Here is a 13869-nt window from a genome sequence, read left to right on the forward strand (position 1 = left end):
ACTCAAAGGGCAGCGTCAAACAACTTTTGCAAAAAAAATGGGTTTTCTAGTTGAAAGTTGGTGCAAGCACAACACCAAACGCTACAGTGTTGCATTGCACAAACCTCCCCCCCTCCCCCGGTAACACAGTGTAAGTGGGAATAACGGAGTGGGAGCAGCACAAATACACCAAGAATTCCACGGATATTCCAAGTTAACTAAAGTCATGCGTAGTACCTCAGCATATCTTTGAGTGGCATGTTAGTGCTAATTGCAAAGAGGTGCAAACATTAAGAAAATGGCAATTGGGTGATACTTTAATGTGTTAAACAGTCAATTTTGGTGCTCATGTAGACAAAGAAATTTACTGATCCAAACAGCCCTCCTGTCACCCTTTGTACTTTCCAGTTTTGACGATCGTCACCTGGGCCAGAGGGGTTCTGTAGGCTGTCTCGCCATCTCCCCTCCTGCACTTCCTCTTGCTGCCGTAGTCACTATGGATCACTTCCATAGCAGGAATCTGGAGATCTTTGGTCCTTTTGCTTCATTTTGTTGTTGCACTTCTTTCTCACCATGAGTGAGTCTGGGTAACCTGGAAAACCAAAACAAGTGTGAAACTGCAATGACTATATTCTTTAGGTAAACAGCCCTGACAACGAAGCCGTCACCCTGCATGCAATTACAACACGGTCGTTACAACAACCGTGTTGTAACAACGCATACCATTACCCCGCAAGTCGAAACAACGACTTGCGGAGGGGGGAGAAGCTGTTGGATTTAAAATCCAACACCTTCCCTACTGTCCTCACATTTCTGGAGTTGGAATAGTAAATTATACTATTCCAATATCCAGCGCCCCCCTCCGCAAGTCGTTGTAACAACTTGCGGGATAATGGTATGCGTTGTTACTACGCGGTCGTTGTAACTACCACATTGTAATTGCATGCGGGTTGATGGCATGCATGAAAAAGAGGCATATTATTTTCTTTGAGGTGTCTAGAACAGATTACAAAATCATACCGATGAGCACCAATGAGATCTGGATTTTGAAATTCTTTGCTGGTCCAAGTTAATTGCTCTGATAGCCAGCTAGCAAGTCCATCTATTTCTAGACAGTAAGCCCAATTTGTTGATATTAACATTATCCTCATAGTGTAGGAGGCAGAGGAGAAACCTGCATAGACTAATTGACTGACAAGCTGGGACATGCCCTTCTCACAGTAACGAAAGGAGAATATGCAGAACTTTGGTATCAGTCACACCATGTGCTCCCTTTGAAGTCTTGGAGGGAAGAAACCAGTTTTGCAGTGTCACATAGGGGCAGAACTCAGCCACAGGGTAAGTTCTTGAAGACCACAGCTTGATTCTGCCATTTTGAGAGTACCCCAAATGCTGTGCAGGGGAGTGGCCCGGCTTATGGGATGCTCCTAGGATGTTTCTGTCAGGAATGGAGTGGTGTGGCATCTCTGGATTGTGCAGTGACAACAACCTTTTAAAATTCTCCACCTCCACATTTATATTACTTCACAAAAGAAAGACTTTGTGAGAAGAGGGGACTACAGTAGAGACAAGTCTTTAATTGGAAAGGACTCTAGGAATGTACCCTATGGGACTCTGTGTCTGGGTCAGTGCACTGGGCTCCTCTACCGCTGGAGGACAGTAGAGGGTGGAAATGCTTTGAACCCTAAAGAATAGATTTTAAATGGACAGTTCTGGCTGAAAGTGCAATGAAAAAGGAGTATCTCAGCCACCTGCAAGTTCTTTTTGAGCCTTTGCGACCTGGGGAATGCAAGGAAGCAGCAGTTAGCATTGTGAGCCATGAAGTGCTCCTACAGGAAAACAAAGAGCTCATTCCACTTTAGGACATAATGGCAGATTCCTGGGGTCCTCCCTTAACAAGGAGATAGAGAGAGCATATACATTTGGCTACCCCAAAAAATCATCAAACATTTAGAAGCTAAGAGGCCCTGAATAAACACTCCTCATTTCTGAAGCATATCACCAGTAGCAAAATTCAACAACCCCCTTATCAAAAGCTCCTATGAGACTTGATATAATGGTCTTTGTGGGATAGTTGCCTGTGGGTCCCCAGGGCTGCTGTGTTGAGCAAATCTCTATCACATTGAGCAATGTGAGAAATTGGGTTACTGATTGAAGAGGCTGAAACCCTCCTCAAGAGGCTACCACAATCCTTGTCAGGGTGAAGTCATAAGCAAGCCCCGAATTAATCTGTGCTCAACCCTTATATAACTTGGAATACAGTAGTCAGGCCTAACAGAGAGGAAATGTGTAAAGTATTTATGCAGCACTTCAAAGAGTAATAAAGTGACAGCATAGCCCAAGAAAAAGGCCACACTAATTTAGAAACATAGAGTAAGTTTCAATCAATATATCAAGACCAAGATGACAAAAATCCAATCAGTACAATCGCTGATATGCAATTTTCAAGATATAAATGAAAAGAGTGCTAAAAGCACAAAGTGCCAACTGTGGTTATCTGCTCAAACCTAACCAAGACAAAGTAACAAGTTCAGGCCAACCGCGATAGAGTGTGGGCTGGCTTTTGGACCCTGAGCACAGTAGTACCTTAATCCTGGTTGCAAAGAGATGCGGAGTCCCGTGTTGACAATGGGTCCCGCAACAACGGTTCCGGGGAGCTGCTTTAGGTGAAGCAATATCCTTGCGTGGAGATGTATCGTTCAGCGGCAGTTTCAGTGGGCTGCGTTGGGCAAGGTGATGTCCTTGGTTGGAGATGTGCCGCACAGTGGTGGTTCTGATAGGCTGCATTGGGTGAGGTGATTTCGTTCGCTGGGGATGCATTGTGCAATGGAAGTTCCAATGGGCTGTGATGAGTGAGGTGATATCTTGCTTGGAGATGCATCACATAGCAGAGGTCCCAATGGGCTGTGCCAGGTGATGCAAAGTCCTTGCATCGGGGAAGTCCACACAGTAGAGGCAATGCGTCGGTTACGAAGGCGATGTGGCAAGCAGCAAAGGCAATGCGCAGGTTCTGTGGAGATGAGCAGTGACTCAGAGGAGATATGTCAGCTGTGCTTAATCCATGGATGGGCTGACAGAACATCTTGAGGCTCACTTACAGGGGTCCAGGACTGGGTTGGTACCTCTTGGGAGGGCGGGTCTCACAGGTGGCAGAATCCAGTCCAGGTGCTGGGTTCAAGGTTGTTGGAAGCCTGTTCTGTCACTGAGGCTGCTGAATAAGAGGCCATCCAATGAGCCCTTGGTGTCACTCTGGGGTACTGGGTTTAGAGATTAAGCTCCGGTCCTTCTTACCGAGGTAAAAGGACAGCTGGCAGCAGGTCAGCAAAGAGGGGTAGCAGTGCTTCTGGGCAGCAGGCCAGCAGAGTAGAACTATTTTCAGCAGCACAGAAGTCCTTCCTCTTGGTAGAGGTCACAGGTCCAGAAGTGTATTGAAGAGTTGGGTCTAGGGGACCAATATTAATGGTGCCCACTTTGAAGTAGAGGAATCTGCTTTTAGAGGTTTCAGCCCCACTGAGGTGTCAGGCATCTCCTTCTTCCTTCTCCTGGCCCAGGTTGTCTAGGGTCACAAACCCAAGTGTCACGGCCTTTGTGCTCATGTTCAGGCATAGCCTTTGTAATGTGCAAGTGTGGTAGGTGACAGCTCCTCCCCCTCGTGAGCTTAGAGTGGCCCACTCTGCCAACACTTATCCAACATTTGCCTTGCTGTTTGGGAGCAATACACAAGCACAAACTGCTAGCCACAACTAATCATGGGACCCAGGATCAGGCAGCAGGCCCCAAATGGTTAGGACAAGAAAATTTCAACTTTCTAAAAGTGGCATTTTCAGAATTGTGATTAAAACTCTGATTTGCCAATAAAAGAGGGCTTTCAATTACAATTGTGTAGACACCAAAATCGCCCTGTCTGCCTGCTCCCAATTGAAATGTATCACTTATTAAAGGTAATAATGTGATCCAATGTTATCCTACATGAGAGGTAGGCCTTGCTGAAGTAAAAAATGAATGTAGAGGTTTTTTTCTACCATGAGATGTAAAATGTAAAAGTACATGTCCTATGTTTTAAATATTCGCACCCTGCCCTCTGGGCTTTTCAGGGTCTACCGTAGGAGTGAGCTATAAGTATTTAAAAGGAAGGTTTGGACCTGGCAAAAGGTTTATTTTGCCTGGTTAAAATGCCAGTGTAAAACTAACAGGATGCCATGGCAGACCTGAAACATTTTTAAAGGGCTACTTTAGTGGTTGGCACAATCATTGCTGCACGCCCATTAGCAGTACTTTATTTACAGGGCCTGGGCACATGCAGTACCACTTTACTGGGAACTTATAAGTAAATCAAATGTGCCAATTTGGTGTCAGCCCATTTCACCATGCTTTAAGGAGAAAGTGCAACCATTTTAGCACTGGTTAGCAGTGGTAAAGTGTGCAGAGTCCTAAAAGAGAAAAACAAAACTGGTTCAGAAAACATGAGGGTGAGGACAAAAAGTTTGGGGATGACCTTGCTGAAAGGGTGAAGTCAAACAAGCAGATAATGATTATTCATGCAGGGAGGACCAGCACCCTGGGTGCACCAGCTTAAGGCAAGCCACACATCAAAGGGTCCCCAGAGGGACAAAGTTAACCCAACGGAGCATCAGTTCCCCTGAGGATCAGCAAGCAGTGAGTACACAACGATCAATGTTTAAAAAGCACCTTAAGGCAGGGTCCAGCCATCAACTCTCACCAGACCTGGGAAGCCCCACGTCTTTCTTGGAATGACCTGTAAGGGAACAAAACCAGACCAGATGAATGAGTGTTTGTGCAACCCATCGCGCTATCATGCCAGGGCTTTGCATGAGAGCTTTTGCTTAGGTAGAGGCATTACACAAGAAAGTCTGTTACCCTATCAGATTTGGATAAAAGGCAAGTGGATGTGACTGACGCTATTCCTCTCATCCTCTTTAGACCCTATCCACACTCATTCTTATTCACCAGCACACTGACTCATTTCAATTCAACTTACTCACCTCTTTACTGTTGACTTTTATGTTATTAGGAGGGTCGTGGGTTAAGGCAAGTACCCGATGCTGGGTTCTTTTCTCTGCGGGTCTGGTGGGCAGGAGTCAAGGCTCACAACCCCTTCCTACACTAAGCCTCCCCATTGCACTTAGGCACAGCATGACAGGGACACCGGTGAAGGGTGTACTCCCCCTATAATGTTTTTTGTGTAAACCTCAGCTCAGAGATCTGATTCTTGTTTTCTTTCTCTTCTGTTGTTTCTCTCTACCACGCCCTGTGACGTCCACTGACAAGCCACAGTCTCCCGTCAGCTCCCGAGGACACCCAGTGATACCAGGCAACATCTCTGTAGCAAGGGAAGAAAAGAACCCCAACAGGACTTGAACTGAGCTTTACCCTATTCATTACTCTATGCCCCAATTCAGCCCTGAATCCGGACCAGGAGGGCATTAAGCAGGACGCTATCATTTTTTGTTTGTTTGTATTACTTACATCTCCTTAAAATAAAACAAAAACCTCCTCATAGGAGACCGCAAGAAAGAAATCTTCCCAGTGTGTTTTTTTTTTACATAACCCTGAGTGGCTCGCCCCTACCAGTAACGGTCTTACAGTGGTGTCAGAAGTGGGATCGGGTGTCAGGTAAACATGACACGACCCCTTACGATGGAAGAAATGATTACCCAATTAGCCGAAGGGCAGGGCCATCTACAGCTAGTGTTTGAAGAACAGACGAAAATGGCACAACGGGAACGCAAAGCCTTTCAGACTGCCTTAAAAGAGCAAGCTGCCCTTATGTCCGCTAACCAGCAGGTCTAGGACACAGCCATTTTACGTCTCACTGACGCCATAACAAGTGCCCGAGTACACCCCAACGTCCCCAGTACTTACTTGCGGAAATGTCAAGAAGGGGACGACCCAGACTTTTTTTTTGTGAATTTTGAGAGGGTGGCGTCCACAGCTGGATGGCCCCCGGAAAGATGGGGACAATACATCACTCCTTTACTTTCTGGTGAACTACAAGCGGCCTTTCAGGCCACCAATCCTGCCGGAACCGCCCCCTATACCGAGGTAAAGCGGGCCATCCTAGAAAGGTTAGGATGTGACCCCGAATATTACCGTGCCCGCTTTCGGAAGGAAAAATGGGTGACCGGAGACAATCTGAGGGCTCTATACTACAGGATAAGAGATCTGGGGAATCGTTGGCTCCAACTGTCCACTGCCATAATGGACGAGGTGACAGAGAAAATCTATTTGGAACAATACTTAGAGGCCCTCCCTCCTCAGACTAGGTCATGGGTCAAACAACACCCCCATCTTACAGTAACAGTCGCCGTCGACCTGGCGTGTGCCTACCACAGGTCCCCCGATTTTAAAACACAACCTCAATGACCCTCCCCAAACCTCATGCGTCCCCACACGAAAACAGCTACAGACAGTCGTCCCCTTTCCACTCCCATGAGGCAGATATCCAGTCCACCTATAGGATCACAACCATTACAGGGAACACAGCCATTACAGGGACCACAGTGTTTCCACTGCACAGCGTGGAGACACATAGCCCGAAACTGCCCTTCTCGACACCCTTCTCAGGAACCAATGGACGTAGGTTACACTCGAGGTCGCATTTACAAAGCGGGAGAACCTCCACAGAGATACCGGAAAGGAATACTAGTAAACGGGAAAGTAGTCGTGGCTTTCTTAGATACATGGTGCCACCACACAGTGGTCAGCGAGGAACTGTTGCCTAAGACCCAACCTGTAGGGAAGGAATACGTACAGGTCACGTACGTACATGGGGAAAAGAAGTTATACCCTTTGGTAGAGGACTTATTAACGATAGACGGGGAACCGCTTCTCCGAAAAGTAGGGGTAATACCCTCCCTTCCCGAATCAGTGCTCTTAGGGACCGACTTGCCCCGTTTTCACGAGTATCTCTCATCCCTTTCTCCCCCTTCGGCCCTAGCAGGGTGGCTAGGAAACGCCCCGTTTGCACAGACGCCAATAGAGGGAGGCCCATATAAAAGACCCAAGACATGTAGGGAAAAAAGGGCAGAAAGACTGAAATTCCGTCAGGCCTGTGATATGTTGTCCGCCCTGTTCTTGTCTCCCCAGAAGAACCCCAGGTACCAAGCCGAAACCTCCGAGCCGCCCAGAGGGATGACGCCACCTTGCAGCACGCCTGGAATCAAGCACAGGAAGATGACCCGGGGTAGGTAGTCCCCATTTTTTGTGTAAAAAAAGGCTTATTGTATTGGGTAACAAGAGAAAAAGGGTACACCAAGGAACAGTTGTTGGTACCCCGGCCCTTCCGTGAATATATATTGAATCTTGCACACAACCAGGCAGGGGGTGGTCACCACGGGAAAGAACACACCATAAAATATCCGCTCGATAGGTTTTACTGGCCTGGGGTATACCAGGAGGTAGCGAAATATTGTGCATCTTGTGCCCGATGCCAGTTGTCTAACAACCATGTCCTCCCTCTGGCCCCCCTGCAACCACTACCTATTATCGATTTCCCATTTCGACGGGTAGGCATGGATCTTGTGGGGCCACTGCCTCCTTCAGCGCGGGGCCACCAATATATACTAGTCCTAGTGGATTACGCTACAAGATACTCAGAGGCAATACCCCTAACCAGTACAACCACCACGGCCATCGCCCAGGCTATGGTCTCCTTCTCCCGTGTAGGATTTCCACATGAACTCTTAACCGATCAGGTTACCCCCTTTATGTCCCGACTAATGAAACAGATCTGTACGTTGTTCGGCATTGAGCAGATCCGAACAGCTGTATACCATCCACAAACCGACTGCTTGGTCGAGAGATATAACAAAACAATAAAAACTATGTTAAGGAAAACCATAGAAAAGACGGGAGGGACTGGGATCGGCAGTTGCCCCTAGTGTTATTCGCTATCAGGACCCATGAGCAGAAGTCTACGGGGTTCTCCCCTTACGAATTGCTCTTCGGGCGACCACCCCGTACTCTTCTGGACATGGCAGTCGAACAATGGGTTGAAGAAGAAGACGAGAGCAAACCGTTATTACAGTATAGCACGACACTAAGGAATACCCTAGTATCCCTGTGGGAAAAAGTCCACACAAATATGGAGAAAGCCCAGGAACAGCAAAAACGCTCCTATAACAAAAACACTAAGATAAGGGAATTTAACGTAGGAGACCACGTCCTCATATTACTACCGACCACCGATAAGAAGCTGCTGGCCACATGGCAACGGCCATATAAAATCCTGGATAAAGTAACTCCTGTATCCTATCGAGTGGCTGTCCCCCACAAAGCACAGACAGGACAAACCTATCACGTTAACCTATTAAAAGCTTGGGAAGGACCCCTACCGTCTATACCAGGTAAAAGCTCCCCCATGCATCACATCTCCCTGGGTAGACACCTTGATATCCCTTCAGTCCCTTCGCACCTTGACCAGGCAGAATCCGTTCACATAGGTCCCCAACTCACGGAAGAACAAAAACAACAGCTATTGACCTTGTGTTCTTCCTTTTCGGACGTCATATCAGGTAAACCAGGATGTACAGACCTGGTCGAACACCACATAGACACAGCAAACGCAAAACCAGGCTAAGACCATATCGGATACCCGCTGCCAGAAGACAGGCTGTAAATCAAGAGATACAAGCAATGCTGACAGCAGATATCATTGAGCCCTCCCACAGTGCTTGGTCCTCCCCAATCGTGCTGGTCCCCAAACCCGATGGGAGTATTAGGTTTTGTATGGATTTTCTGCAATTAAACTCCATCTCAAAGTTCGACGCCTACCCCATGCCCCAAGTGGACGAACTTATAGATCGTCTAGGAGATGCCAGAGTGATGTCTACAATCGACCTCACCAAAGGATATTGGCAGATTCTTATGTCCCATGATTCCCGAGAAAAGACTGCTTTCTCTACCCCTTTCGGACTGTTCCACTTCAAAGTTCTCCCCTTTGGGCTACATAGAGCCCCAGCAACGTTCCAAAGGCTAATGCACATCTTACTGCGTGAACATCACACCTATGCTATAGCATACCTAGATGACATCGTTGTCCATAGCCCTGATTGGGAGACGCACCTTGTACATCTACGTAACATCCTACAGACACTGAAGAAGGCGTGTCTTACCATCAATTCCAAGAAAACTACCCTTGGTACTGACCATATTCGTTATCTCGGGTATGACATCCAAGCCGGACAAATCAGGCCACAGATAGCTAAGTTAGAGGCTATAAACAATATACCCCGTCCCACCACAAAGAAAGAGGTCTGTTCCTTCCTTGGGCTCATAGGTTATTACCGCCGGTTCATACCTCACTCTGCAGCCCTTGCAAGCACCTCACCGACCTTCTCATGATAACCATGTCCTGAAACCCCTCCACTGGTCGTCCACACAAGAGCACAGTTTTACACAACTCAAAAAGTCCATAAGTAACGCACCTGTACTCGTATGCCCCAATTATCAAAAGACCTTCGTGCTTCAAACAGATGCCTCAGGTAGGGGTTTAGGAGCGGTTCTCCCCCAACCTGACAAAGACGGGTTTCTCCGCCCTATCCTGTACCTGAGCCGCAAGCTATTCCCTAGAGAAACTCGTTATGCCATGATAGAACAGGAGTGCTTAGCCATTAAACGGGCCATCGAAGCCCTCCAGTACTATCTGTTAGGACGACAGTTCCTGTTATTGACTGATCACGCCCCATTGACTTGGCTCTCTCAAAACAAAGACTCTAACCCTAAAATTCTCCGTTGGTTCCTTGCCTTACAGCCCTTTTCTTTCCGGACCATGCACGCCCCAGGGCGACTACAGACAAACGTTGACTTCCTCTCCCGACATCCAGCATCAGAATGGCCCACACGTCCATTCCAGGAGGGGAGGTATTGTGAGGAGTCCCCTCTACACACCGTGACACCCGAGAAATGTATGATGGCGGCCGCGACTCGGCAAACAGGAAGTCAGGTTAGCAGTCTAGTAGACCAACCGGACTTTCCTAACAAGCCACCAATCAGAGCCAACTCGGGCGGAGCTATGGGGGATATAAAGGCGGAGCAGGGAATTCTAGGAAGTGCAGCAGCGAAAGAAGAAGACATGGACGCGGAGAAGGAGACGAACATCGGAGGAACAAACAAGGAAGAGGCGACGAAGGAGACGGTGTACGGGGACGAACAGCACCCAACTCAGGAGAAGCAGTACACCGACGGCCGCTCCAGGAGCAACGCGCTTGAGTCCAGCACTCCAACGGTTGGAGAAGAAGCTAGGACTCCCTCCCCCATGGCCCAGGAGGGTCGTGGGTTAAGGCAAATATCCGAGGCTGGGTTCTTTTCTCTATGGGGCTGGTGGGCAGGAGTCAAGGCTCACAACCCCTTCCTACACTAAGCCTCCCCCTTGCACGTAGGCACAGCACGACAGGGACGCCGGTGAAGGGTGCACTCCCCCCCATAATGTTTTTTTTGTAAACCTCAGATCACAGATCTGATTCTTGTTTTCTTTCTCTTCTGTTGTTTCTCTCTACCACGCCTATGACATCCACTGACAAGCCACAGTCTCCCGTCACTTCCCGCGGACGCCCAGTGATACCAGGCAACATCTCTGTAGCAAGAGAAGAAAAGAACCCCAACAGGACTTGAACTGAGGTTTACCCTATTCATTACCCTATGCCCCAATTCAGCCCTGAATCCGGACCAGGAGGGCATTAAGCAGGACGCTTTCTTTCTTTTTGTTTGTATTACTTACATCTCCTTAAAATAAAACAAAAACCTCCTCATAGGAGACCGCAAGAAAGAAATCTCCCCAGTGTGTTTTTTTTTAACATAACCCTGAGTGGCCCGCCCCTACCAGTAATGGTCTTACACCCCCCCACACGGATGTAATTACATCTTGTACTGACAACCTACTTGTAAGTCCCTAGTATATGGTATGACATGTAGGTTTAGAGATCAAGTAGATTTAATGCACTTCAGTGTGCACTATTGTGGTGCATGCTGTCATTTTAAAATCCAACCCTGCTTGAAGCTGCTTTTAAATTGAAATTATATGCAAATTCGACTTTGGATTTAAAGGTACTTCCAAAGTCTGAAATTACCTTATTTTTAGATATGTCACCCCTAAGGTCTCCCCTAGGTGCCCCAGGGGTGGGGTACCTTGTAAGGGATATTATAAAAGGTGTTTTATAAGCCCTGGTGAGGGAAAAACTGCCAATTCCATTCTCCCCCATTGTAGAAAACTAGCTCAATAGGCTAACATGGGAATATTTTATTTAAGTTTAAATATTGACAGGAGCGAACTAGAAACGTCTTTCAAAGACTTCAAATGATAGTTATGATACAGCTAACAACTCGCCACTGTTATATTTATAATAACTATTACAGAAAATAAGTTATAGAACTTTCTTTTCTATATGCCAAAATCTAGCCGTCAAGCTGTCCTCTCCTGATTAGCCAGCCCCTGCCAGGCCGCGCCAAGCTGTTTTAAGGAGGTGTGAAGTGACCTGCTAGAGAGACAAATGATTTCCTGTGGGAGGAGCAGAAGGCAGGATAAGAGCGGAGCAACCAAACTGGTCTTCAAAGATGGAATGACACTTTAGGACAGCACATTATCAACCCCACATCCTGCACTCCTAGCCACACAGGAGCCCCTGTAATTAGATTAGTGAAGGGGCAGGAAGGGGAGTGTAAGAGAATCTTAGCCATGCCAGTGGGCTGGCTTAGCGACATCTGACTCTTCAGGAGAGACTTTCTCCATTTTGGAAGAATAATGCTATCTGGGACAAGAATATGCCACAATTTGAAGGAAGTGGTCATACACCTGGGTGGACCCTGCATTTGATTGGACAGCAGCACCCTCTACTTAACACCCAGGAACACAGCATATATATGGAAGAACTGCAAAGCAACTCAGATCCTTTCCTGAAATAATCAAGAGAAGAAGGACTGCCCTGCTGGAACCCCTGGTCTGCACCCCAAAAGAACTGCACTAATGTTGACTAAACTTTTGGAACTACAGCCCTAAGGAAATTGCCTTGCTTCCAAAAAATTGAGGAGGGACTTCTTGAAACCAACAGGTACAAAAGAGAGATCTACTGCCTGAAACAACACAGAGAAGAAGGACTGCCCTGCTGCAATCCTATTCTGCAGCAAAAGTGCTGCACTCTGAAGGACTGCACCTGCTGCGCAATCTGGTACTACAGCCCTAAGGACTTTGCCTGGCTTCACAAGGATTAAGGAGTGGACTCCCTGAAAGGTACAGGTTAACAGAGCCCACCTGCATCCTCTCCACCAAGAAGTCCCCAGCTTGGAGTGCATCCAGTCAACTTTTAAGGATTTATTCAGGTGCATTGTGGGAATTGTAGTCCCAACATCCCAAGGACCATCTCAGAGATTCTAGACACCTGGGGCCCGATTCACAAAACTAACTTAAGACAAAATCCTAAACTTACTACTTTTGGTATTCACAGAAGTTAGGATTTTGTCTTAAGTTTGTCTTACGACAAACTTAAGACAGACTTAAGACAGTCTTAAGACAGACTTAAGACAGACTTAAGACAAACGTAAGACAGACTTAAGACAGACTTAAGACAGACTTAAGTTTGTCTTAAGTCTGTCTTAAGTCTGTCTTAAGTTTGTCTTAAGTCTGTCTTAAGTCTGTCTTAAGTTTGTCTTAAGTCTGTCTTAAGACTGTCTTCAGTCTGTCTTAAGACTGTCTTAAGTCTGTCTTAAGTTTGTCTTAAGACAAACTTAAGACAAAATCCTAACTTCTGTGAATACCAAAAGTAGTAAGTTTAGGATTTTGTCTTAAGTTAGTTCTGTGAATCGGCCCCCTGGATTGGTGTTGTGTACAGTTTGAACGCTCAAGGAGACCTTCTGGAAGAAGTCCCAGAAGTTTGGAGCAACTTTTGTAAAAAGCTCCATAATTTGGCCAGGTGCATTGTAGGTTGTTGTTGTTCCCAGACCCAAAGAGGCAAACCAGAGCATCTGAACACTTTACTAGTGCTGTGGACCACTTTCCTGCATCAAGAAAAACTTCTGGAAGTAAGTGAAAAACTGATTCATCGTGGGTGGCCTGACCTCTGGACTTTGTCTCGGTCCAGCATGACCTTTTTTAACCCTTTGAGCACTATTTGCTTCTAAGCACTAGTTTTACTTTTAATCTTTCAAATGTGCCCCCTGTCAGTATTCCCACAGAGTTCCAGCACGGCATGGATATCTACGTTCATGCTGTGCTGGAAAAGTTTTTTGCCGTTCCCATTGTTGTGCCGTTTTTCCAGACACCGCCATGGGAAGGGCAAAGGACAGCCTGCCATATTATGAGTTGAACTTGTTCAACTCGTAATACAGTGGGTGGTCCTTGCGTGTATTTGGCATAGCTGTGCCGGCGGAGAGACAGTACAACTGCGTCAAACTCGTAATCGGGCGCTATGACCCTAGAATATATTTTCTGAGTTTTTCAGCACTTGTGGAGCTGGGGCTTTTCTTCAGAGGTTTTGGATAGCATTGATATTTGTGACTAGGCTACTGAATTAATATACAAATAAGACTCTGAACCAGAAATGTTCAATGTTTCAATGCTTTATTGACATATACAACTGAGAGTTAGGTTTCTTATGAACGATTCAGACTAAAGTTACATATTTCTATTAACACCTGAAATGTTAGGTAATGTTAAAATGAAGTATGGCTGAAGGGCTTATATTTGGCATTTGACTATTTTGGTGACACCCTGGAGAGCCTGTAGGACTGACTTTTTATCAATGCAGCACTCATTTTGTGCTAGTTGAATGGGGAGGCTGTAGTGTGTTAGGGGTTAGGACCTGCTGGTTCCCAAAGGGTCCCAATTGGAGGAGGAGCCTAACCAAGAGGCCGCAAGAGCCTAGAGCACCGAAGCTTCGA

The sequence above is a fragment of the Triturus cristatus genome, chromosome 10, assembly GCF_964204655.1.
Source record: "Triturus cristatus chromosome 10, aTriCri1.1, whole genome shotgun sequence".
NCBI classification, from domain to species: domain Eukaryota; kingdom Metazoa; phylum Chordata; class Amphibia; order Caudata; family Salamandridae; genus Triturus; species Triturus cristatus.